The following is a 9,993-nucleotide window of genomic DNA, read 5'->3' as shown; positions in this document are numbered from 1 at the left end:
TTGGCCATTTACTGTGGCCCAACAGTTAATCGTGCGACCTCTAAATTGCATAGGGAACACATAATGGACTGTACACAAAATATTATATGTCACACAGGGGTGTCATACGAACAATTATTGGCACATAATTGTTCGTATGACACCCCTCATTGCTGAAGCAAGCCCACTAATAAGTATGAGCAATAACTACTAAAAACTAGAAAAAGAAGTTCTAGAAGAAACTTTGTTGGCTTGCAAAGTTTTGGGTTTGAAGGTTTAAAGATGTTTCGATAGATTGATTTGTGGAGATGGTATAGTGTTGGTTGATTGAGTGGTAGAGTTGGTTGGTTAACTGGAAGAGAGTTTTTGGAGTTCAAACTTCATAGTTTAAAAGGTTGGAGTTTATTCGAGCTCAGAGAACACGGGTGAAGATTCCTTTTGAAATTGAAGGCAGATCTGTAATTTGTTGACGTCATAGATGTTAAGAATCTTAAGTAAAACAAAGGGTGTGAGCTAGTAAGGGGGTCAGAAAAGATTGCCATCCTTACAAAATGCTTCTGCAAAATGAAAAGATTAGATTGCTCTTGTGAGTGCTGCCCCAAACAATGTTGCAGTATGAAATAAACAGATACAGTGCTCTGTAAAAGTAAGGAGACAGTGAAGCATTTTTTCTACTTTTGGCTCTATACTCCAAAAGTTTGTATTTGAAATCAAACAATTACTGTGAGGTTAAAGTAGAGATTTTCAGCTTTCATTTCATGATATTTGTGTACATATATTGATTTCACCATTTGTGCACATTTTTATGCATAGTCCCCCTATTTCAGCGTACATTTTACTTTTTTTTTTTTTTACATTTAGCAGTAGCTTTTATCCAAAGTGACTTACAACAACTACATTTGTCAAAAGTAAGTAAATCATTTATACATCAGTCATCATAAGGAAAAATCTATGCTAGGACCAGGTGCCATTGGCAGTCACAATGCTAGAAAAAGGAAGGATTATTTCTTTTTTACCCAAAATTAATGTGACAACTGGCTTGACAGGTGTTTCTGGTAAGTCAGGTGTGTTCCGTCACATCATTTGTGCAGTCATAAGAGAGCTCTCAATGTCTAATATTGATTCTAGGCTTTGTGTTTGCCTTTGGAATCAGCTATTGGGGTCTGTCAACATGAGGACCAAAGCGGTGTCAATGAAAGTCAAGGAAGCCTTTAATAGGCTGACAAATCTGTAAAAACTATCAGAAACATAGCCAAAACCTTAGGCTTGCCAAAATCAACAGTGTAGAACATGAACACTGGTGACCTCAGCAATTGCAAACAGGCTGGTAGACCTAGGCAGACTTCTACAGTGGATGACCAAAAAATGCTTGCCATAATTAAGAAAAAACTCAAGATCAGGGACACTCTCCAGGAGGTAGGCATGAATTTCTCAGAGACTACCATCCTCAGAATACGTCACCAGCCAAACTACAACGGGCTTCACTGCAAAAAGCCACTAGAACTGGCTAACTGCTTTTGGCTATGTTTCTGATGGGTTTTCTTTAAGATTTCTTTTTTTTCAAAATGAAAAAATGCTTCACTCTCCCATTACTTATGCAGGGAACTCGATATAGTATGCAATATTGAAGTGCAGTGACTTCTGCAAAAAGTGCAATTGTGTCCTTATGTTAAGAATGTATTTGAACCCCTCTGTGGGGTTTTTGCCTTGGGTCTCCTATTAACATTCCTCTGGGTCTCTGAGTCTGTCCCCAAATGGCCTCCAAACATGGTCTTGTTTTGTCTAAACATATACCTACCCTGTTGTAGACTCATTGCCTAATCACCCAAAACAACAGATGGTTTGCACCAAGGACAAAGTCCTGTGTGTTCTGCTCTGAAAAAGTTAATTATGCCTTCCGGCTGCGTCCCAGAAAGGTTTGACTCTGGAATCGATTCTGCCTCAATACTTGACTGCCCAAAACTCTAGGACGTCTCTTCTGCATTTTCTGGACCCCAACACTTATTGTTTGTTTAGGATGGTTATTGCAGAGGGAATTAAGGATTTTTTGTAAGTATGATTTGAGGTTTCAGTAGCACACTGATAATCTCCATGCTTATTGATTTTCAGTTGCACTATTCCTCTCAGACCAATCAGAGCAGAAAGAAAGATGCATACCACATATGCTGCTTTCACTTTACTGTTTCTCAATAGTGTTGCCAACTACTTGGATGTCAGACTATTGTCTTCTTTAGACCAACCAAGACCAAGAGTCTTGAGGTCAACCACAAGCCTTCTTCCCATCTCTCCCCGCAAAATGAAAGTCAAGGCAGGTAAACTACCATGAAGCTTCTTTTTTTTATTTAATTAATATCTGCAGTTGTATTTTAAAATGTTAACGATGAGGTTGAGACTCCATGCCTCTGTGTATGTTTTTGTTAGTGTGTGTGGATGTGGTCTATTTGAAAAAGTCAAAAATTGGGAACAGACTGTCTGACGGGGAAGCAATGGGGGGAGGATTAGGGGGCCTGGGGGATGTCTGCGTGCCTGTAGAGAATCATTGTACTTCCCTGTACTGCATTAGGGGAGACTGGGGGGTGGTGGTGGGGTGGCGAGAGGCAGTAGACAGGGCGGGAGCGCATTTGAGGTGCGAGGCATCGGGGAGACAGAGGACATGGAGGGCGAGTGACACGCAGGCAGTGTGCCAGAAGATGTAGCAGCATTGACTACCCCTGATGAAGGGGCGTGTTGAGGTGACGCTGTTCCGGTCATTTCGGCTGGGCCCGGTGGAGGTTCAAAAGTGTCCAGCTAAGGTTTAAAAGGTAGAGAAAGTTGGTTGCAGTGCAGCTGGGCTGTTTGGAGCTGAGATTGGGAACAGTAGGACTAAGCGGTCACTAGGTCTTCGATTGAGCTGAGGAATCGTAGATGGGTGGAGGGTGCTGACATAGGGGTGTCATCATGTAGGGTGCCAGAGGGCTATGGCAAGATGGAGGAACAGGAGTGGTGTGGTTCCACCATGATCTCCACAGAGGAGGGGTCGGCATTCTCTCTCCTGTTCAGAGTCACTCTGGATATCCTCAGAATAGGGGGGAGGTTACCCCTGGAGAGAGAGGGAGGAAGGAAGAGGAGGGAGAGAGAGACAATGAAGTAGGGATAGATAGTGAGTGAGAAGAGAGAGAGAAACTGACACTGTCCTTCATCAACATACAAACGTGTGCACACACACTGACAAACACACAACATTTTTAATTTAGCCTTTATTTATACAGTTAGCTCATTGAGATACAAATATATATTTAACAAGAGAGACTTCCAAAAGTGGCAGCAAACAATCACACCAAAAACAGGAGTGAGACCATAAAGCAGACTAAAAGCATTTACAGAACTCAACAGTAAAATAGTTGATGAGGCCCATAAAAAGGAACGGAATGAGGAATGGTATCAAACACAATGAGCCCGTCCTCCGATTTCTGCTTCCATCAGCCTTCACTGGACGAAACCTATACAGGTGGTTTCCGAGACCTAGATTTTCCATTAGAGACGCTTTTCTCATCTTAGACTATGCTTACTCTAGGTCTGGAATACCATCCCTTAGAGTTTTTACTCACTCATCATAGTCATAGGCATTTTTGTAGGTCATGCGCTGGTAGAAGGAGGAGAGTTTGGCTGAGATGAGGATCAAGGGAATGAACAGAAGCAGACAGAAGCCAAGACTGAACCAAATCTTATTCTAGACGGAGAGAGGTAATGAATTAGGAGAAATTAGAGTTGTGAAACAGTTAAAGTGTTTGTGTGTTTGTGTTCTGTCTCACCAGGTGCTCGGCCACGTGAGCACACACTGCCACTTCATTTAACACTTCGGCCATGGAAGAGCATCGACCAACTCCCTTCAGCTGTCACAGGAAAAAATAAGGTGCAATGAGAGAGAAAGAGTGAGTGTAGATTTTTGGAACAACGACCAAGTGACAGGGGTTCCGGTGGTCCTTCCCCGGAAAAAATGTTGACCCCTAGAAATGCATTTCCTGCAATTCTACACAGTTTGACATGACTTATTGGGGCTCTCTTGAGGGGGGATTTTGTGGGAGATTTTGCTATTTTGAAAAGTTAAACACAGGCAAATATTAAGAACACACAAAAGATACTGAGTTGTATTATGTAATTCTAGGTTGTTTTACCTGGCTATTTGTTCCGTGTTTATCTGGCCACCCGACTATCTCCACATTGCACAGTGCGTCATTTGCTCATTAAAACTTTAATTTCTAGCAGAAAAAGTAGTGAGCTCAGCAATTGCAAATGGGCTGGTAGGCCAAGGAAGAATGTTCACCATAATTAAGAAAAACCCCAAAACAACTGTCCCACATATCAGGAACACTCTCCAGGAGGTAGGTGTGAATGTGTCAGAGACTACCATCCGCAGAATACACCAACAGCTGAACTACAGAGGCTTCACTTCAAGGTGCAAACCACTAGTTATCCTCAAAAAGGATGGTCAGGTTACAGTTTGCTAAAAAGTACCTACAAAATTGCTCTCATCCTAAGTGTTTTCACATTCCATTGAGGTTGGTAATCACTTTTTGTGTTTGCAATCTCAACATTGTTCGAATTGTGGTGGGGAAATCATTTTCTCTTTTTTTTTTGCTAATTCTTGTTGGGACACTGTTTTTTAGTGTCTGCTAATTCTTGTTGCTGATGCTTATGTTTGCTAATGCCTTTCCCTGACAACTTACCCTAACCTCAACCACTCAAAGGTAATGCCTAAAACTGCCTAACCGCCACACAAGTCTCATTCATAGCTTTTCATATGCTCTGGATTGTAATATTTCATATTAATTTAGTGTAAGATCCTGTTGAGTACCCAAACAATCATCAAAACGAAAGGTTATCACCCAGGTAGGCCTACTTCATAATGATCAGGAAAGGTAGCTGCAACTCCTCCAGGAGGCCAGACAGGAGCTCAATTTTAAGTGCACATTTGAACTTGGCTTTCGTTGTTATTTTAAACTCAACTTCCCTTTGGAGAGAGTGACTGCAAGGAAGACCATAAATCTTCAGATACAAAACTTTCCTCTCGCACCTTTTCATTCTCTTGTGTTAAGCCATTTTTTGTTTTGTGTTGTCCAGGGGTGTAGTGTTATTTTTTTATAGTGCCGGTTCACTCACCCAAAATACATTTAGTTATCGTCAGGCCTACTATAAGAGCATGCCCCCTACATGCTGAGAATTTTCTGGAATTTTCTGGAATTCTCTCCCCCCACACATAAGACAGTCAGACTCCATCACAACATTCAAGTCCCAACTCAAAACCCACCTGTTCAAACTGGCATACTATCTATAATTTGGACACTCTGCACTTCACTTGTTTTTATCTTAATGTGTTGTTTGTTTTGTTTTTAATGATTGATGTCATGCTTTTGCTTTTACTTCTCTTCTGTAAGGTGACCTTGGGTGACCTGAAAGGCGCCTCCAAATAAAATGCATTATTATTATTATTATTATTTGTGAAGCTTTCACATAAGCTATGAATTTGTTGCCAAGAGCACCAATGAACGAAGTAGACTAAACATCCTATTAGACAAAAGGCCTATTTTTCAAATGAACAACATAATGCGCCACCGCTATCAGTCACATGCTGTCATAAACAACAGTTTTTACGCTAACAGGTGTTTTTGGTGGGTCTTAAATGCCCCTGCTTGTGATGCCTGAAACTGGAACCTTGGCACTTGTTTTTAAGGACACACTTCAAATAACACCAATCCTCCTAGCAAGTGAGCTGATGTGAGACTGCCATTTGCCAATGTTGGCGTTACGATTTGAAAATATTACAGCACCAACTTTTAGAAGCTGAAATTTCCTACACACTTGGGTTCTACAATACCTACCCTAAAAAAAGAACCCTTAAAGATTATTACATTACACACAAAACATTTTTCCATTGTAGTTTGAGAGAATTTCCCTGGCTGCAGGTGCATTTAAAGGTTAATGCATACAATATATCATACACAATTTACAATATTATAAAAGGTGAGAATTATAACTGTCAGATTTCAGTTAATCACTGAAGCATGTGTTATGTGTCAATTTATTGGCAACATGATGCTAGAACTGTATGATATGTCCAAGTTTGTCTAAACAGCTGTATTTATCCTTTATTTATACAGGGAGATCTTACTGAGAGTCTATTTTACAGAAGAGCCCTGTAAGGACAAGGTATATGGCAACAGGGAATAAGATAAAGGAAACTTCTAGACAGACAAAATTACATAATCTAAAAAATTAAAAATAAGAGGGGGAAGAAATTTAAATCTACAAAAGAATAACTAAATTAAATTTAAACAAGGGTTTTCTAAAAAGCCTGACAGAAAGCCTGTTCAACTGAAGGGACAACAGAATATACGACAGTATCATCAGCATACAAATGGACGTTACAGTTTTCTATAGTTTATACAGTAGAAATAGTAAGAAGGGTAGAGCAGCTACTTACCGTACATCTTTTAGGTTACAGAGTAGTCAGCATGGGTTGCGTTCTTAATAAAGGCGATAGCCACATCCTAAATGAACAGTGAGGAGACATGGAGATCAAAAAGTGGTAGACATACAAACACACTTACATCTTTTCGCTCTTCCAACACCATTTGTACATTTGGAAAGTGATTCACAAATAAAGCTTTGTCATCATAAGACCACACAAACACACGCTCCTATTGGATAATGCATTTACACATTGCCTACAGGGCAATGTGTTTATGTAGGACTCCTGACTCAGTCATACCTAATGAAATGAAAATGAAGCTATGAAAAAAAAGATCAATAAAAAGTTCTCTTACATTGATGTTTTCAGCTGTGTCCATGATAGTTGTCATCGTTGAGAGCTGAAACATAAGGTATAAGAAACATTTGTACGGTTAATTTATGTTTGGTAGACTACTTGATGCCCGTGAACATCTGAAGAACCACAATGACGGCACACACAGAGAGAGTAGAACAGCCCGAAGGCGTATTTAATGATGATGCTAATAATAATAATAATAATAATAATAATAATAATAATAATAATAATAATAATAGGGAGAGGGGAAAGAAGGATAATCCAAAGTGGTCGTCAGGGTCTGGTCCAGGGTTCGGCAGTGGGAGGTCCAATAGCGGAGAGAGGTCGGTGGGAGAAGGATGATCCAGGAGAGAGTCGTTGGGGTCCAGTCCAGGGTTCCGTAGCGGGAGATCCAGTAGTACAGAGGGGTAGGGGTAGGTCTGTGGGATTACGAGGGAGTCCAAGGGAATACGAGGGTTCTGGAGAGGCACGGTGGAACACGAGAGGGCTTGAAGCGTAATGCGGGTTACTGGGAAGGTTACCATAGACACAGTACGTTCTGGCACTGGAGTGAAGACTGGGCAGGGTTCTTATAGGAGGGTGATTGGGAATGGGTCGCAGGTGTGCTGAGTGGAGATATACAGGTGTGCTGTCGACAGGGAGGTGGACGCTCCAGCGATGATCGCTGGGGCCTCAAGGTGGTGCCAGAGGGTAGGTTAGGGTGAGGGACCGTAACACTACTTTCCTCATTCTTAAACGATACATTCAGTTTTTCTTAAACAAATCTATATTTTTTCCATGTAAATGGCATGTTGTAAAAGCATACAGACACTGTTTTTTGTTATTTTGCTTTTCTTTCTTTTTTTTAACTTACTGGCACCAGCGACGTCCTCATCAGTCTACATTGGAAAAATAGGGACAAACTGGAAACCAAGAACAAAGGCTCCAAAAGCACTCAAATATGTCATTTTGAAACTGCAACACTCCCACTCATTGTGATGCTTAAATACCTGCATCACTATCCTGGGAGCTTTTACTGTATATACCGCAGTGAAGGAATCTGGGTCTCAGGAATTGTCCGGAGTGTCCCTCCTTTGTGAACCCTTATTGAACTCTGTCATACCAGTACTTTATTTTGTTTGACCTACCATGTCTAAAAATGGGTGGTATATCACATTTTGTCCCTATGGGAATACTCAGGGTCTTCTGATGCTGTCTGTGTAATGTGTAACAAAGTAGAGCCTTGTGCGTCGGAGCCATGTATTGAGAACATAAGATATGGGGAATTTAAATGTCTGTGGCGCCCCCGGGGAGAGATATTATGAGTTATATTATATTTTTAGGGATAGATCAGCTTTGAAATTAGGAAATAACATTTAAGTTCTATCCGATAGCATTGCTTGTATCATTTCTAGTCCCTTTTTCCTCTGCCCCAACCCTCCCCTAATTGGAGAAAATCATAATTATATATATATATATATTGTTTTTCCCCAGCCATATTGTTTTTCCCCAGCCATTCCTGAAACTTAGACCAAAAGTCAGACACATAGGGCAATACCAAATCAGATCTATTGCTTCAGTTTCCTCACTACAAAATCTGCATTGTGCTGATTGTTCAATGACCCATATGGTGAGCATTCTTTTGGTTGCAATAATTGTATACAGTAATTTAAATTGGAAAAAGCGAATTGATGAGTCAATTTTTGTTTTATATATTTATTCATAAACCTGATGCCATGGGATAGGAATGTAAAATATCTGTTCCTAGTATTCTTGTATTCTATATGGTGCAGTGGTCAGTGTTTTTGACCTTAAATGAAACTGGTATACTGATCTATTTATACCATCTTTTTCAGCCATTTGTGATTTTTAATTTTCCAATTTTCCTCTTCCAATTTTGTGGCATGGCTGCTTGTTGATTGTAATTTTGATTGAGCATACAGTCCCATATTATTTTAAAAGTTGTTTATGTGACATAATATTTTCATCCTTCATAATATCATTGATGAAGATGATTCCGTAAATTTATTCCATGAACGTTGTTTTTTTTCTATATTTTTTTGGAGTATATTTGAGTTAAACCAGATTATTTGGTATTATTTGATCTGACTGTTCTGGAGAATAAAATGTAAATTGTAACTAGCTTTGTATGTCTTGTTTAAAGAAGGGTGACACTTTGTACAGTATTTCAAACAGAAAATTTGATGTTGTAATCTGCAAAAAGGCCATTTTTAAATAGAAGATGAGCTTCTGTTAGTAATCTTCTAGGGCAGTGTTTCTCAACAGGGGTGCCGCGGCACCCTTGGCTGCCGTCTGGCATCCTTAGGGGTGCCGCAGAAACGTGGCTGACACTAGGCTAATATAGTGAAATTGAAATAAATGAATGCATCATTTTGGAATCTTTCTTTTAGCTGTATCATACAGTTAAGTAAATCAAGGCACACATCAGAGAAAATAGTTCGGATTAATTTTCTAGTAGCCTACAGACGCTGCAATCAGTGTTTGGAAAGTAGGCTGCATGACGTAGGCAAATACTTTTATTTACAGCGCGCGATATCGGATGAGTTGTCATAGCGTTGTGCAGCGGTTAATTAGCCAGCAGCATGGACAAGTTTTTGAAAAGAAAAGCTCCACAGTCTGATATATCTGAATCTGAGCCCTCAACATCGTCATCGTGTGGTCAGTCAGTGAAGGAGGTAGGCACCTCCAGCAAGATGAAGAAACGACAGTATGATGACAATTACCTCACGTTTGGATTCATCTTCACTGGAGAGCTGTCATGTCCTCTCCCCCTGTGCCTGTTATGTGGTATGAAATTGTCCAACCAGGCAATGGTACCCAGCAAGTTGAAAAGACATCTGACAACCAATCACCCATCACATGCCAACCAAAGTAGGGAATACTTTGTTCGTTTGAAAAGCGAACACAGCCGACAGGAGCAGGTGATGTTCAAGTGTGCGAAAGTCTCAAACAATGCACTGGAGGCTAGCTATCTGGTAGCCGAAATAATAGCTAAGGCTAAAAAGCCTCACACCATTGCCAAATCAGTAATAATGCCAGCCTGCACGGCTATTGTAAACAAAATGATAGGCCCACAAGCAGCTAAAGAGATCGCAAAGGTACCACTTTATAACTCTACCATTGGAAGGCGTATAAATGACATGTCGGCAGACATAGAAGACGTGGTCTTAGAGAAAATAAGGCGATGTGGGAAATTCTCTCTGCAAGTT

Source organism: Argentina silus, assembly GCF_951799395.1.
Source record: "Argentina silus genome assembly, chromosome: Y".
Taxonomy (NCBI): domain Eukaryota; kingdom Metazoa; phylum Chordata; class Actinopteri; order Argentiniformes; family Argentinidae; genus Argentina; species Argentina silus.
This window is presented reverse-complemented; position numbering follows the sequence as displayed.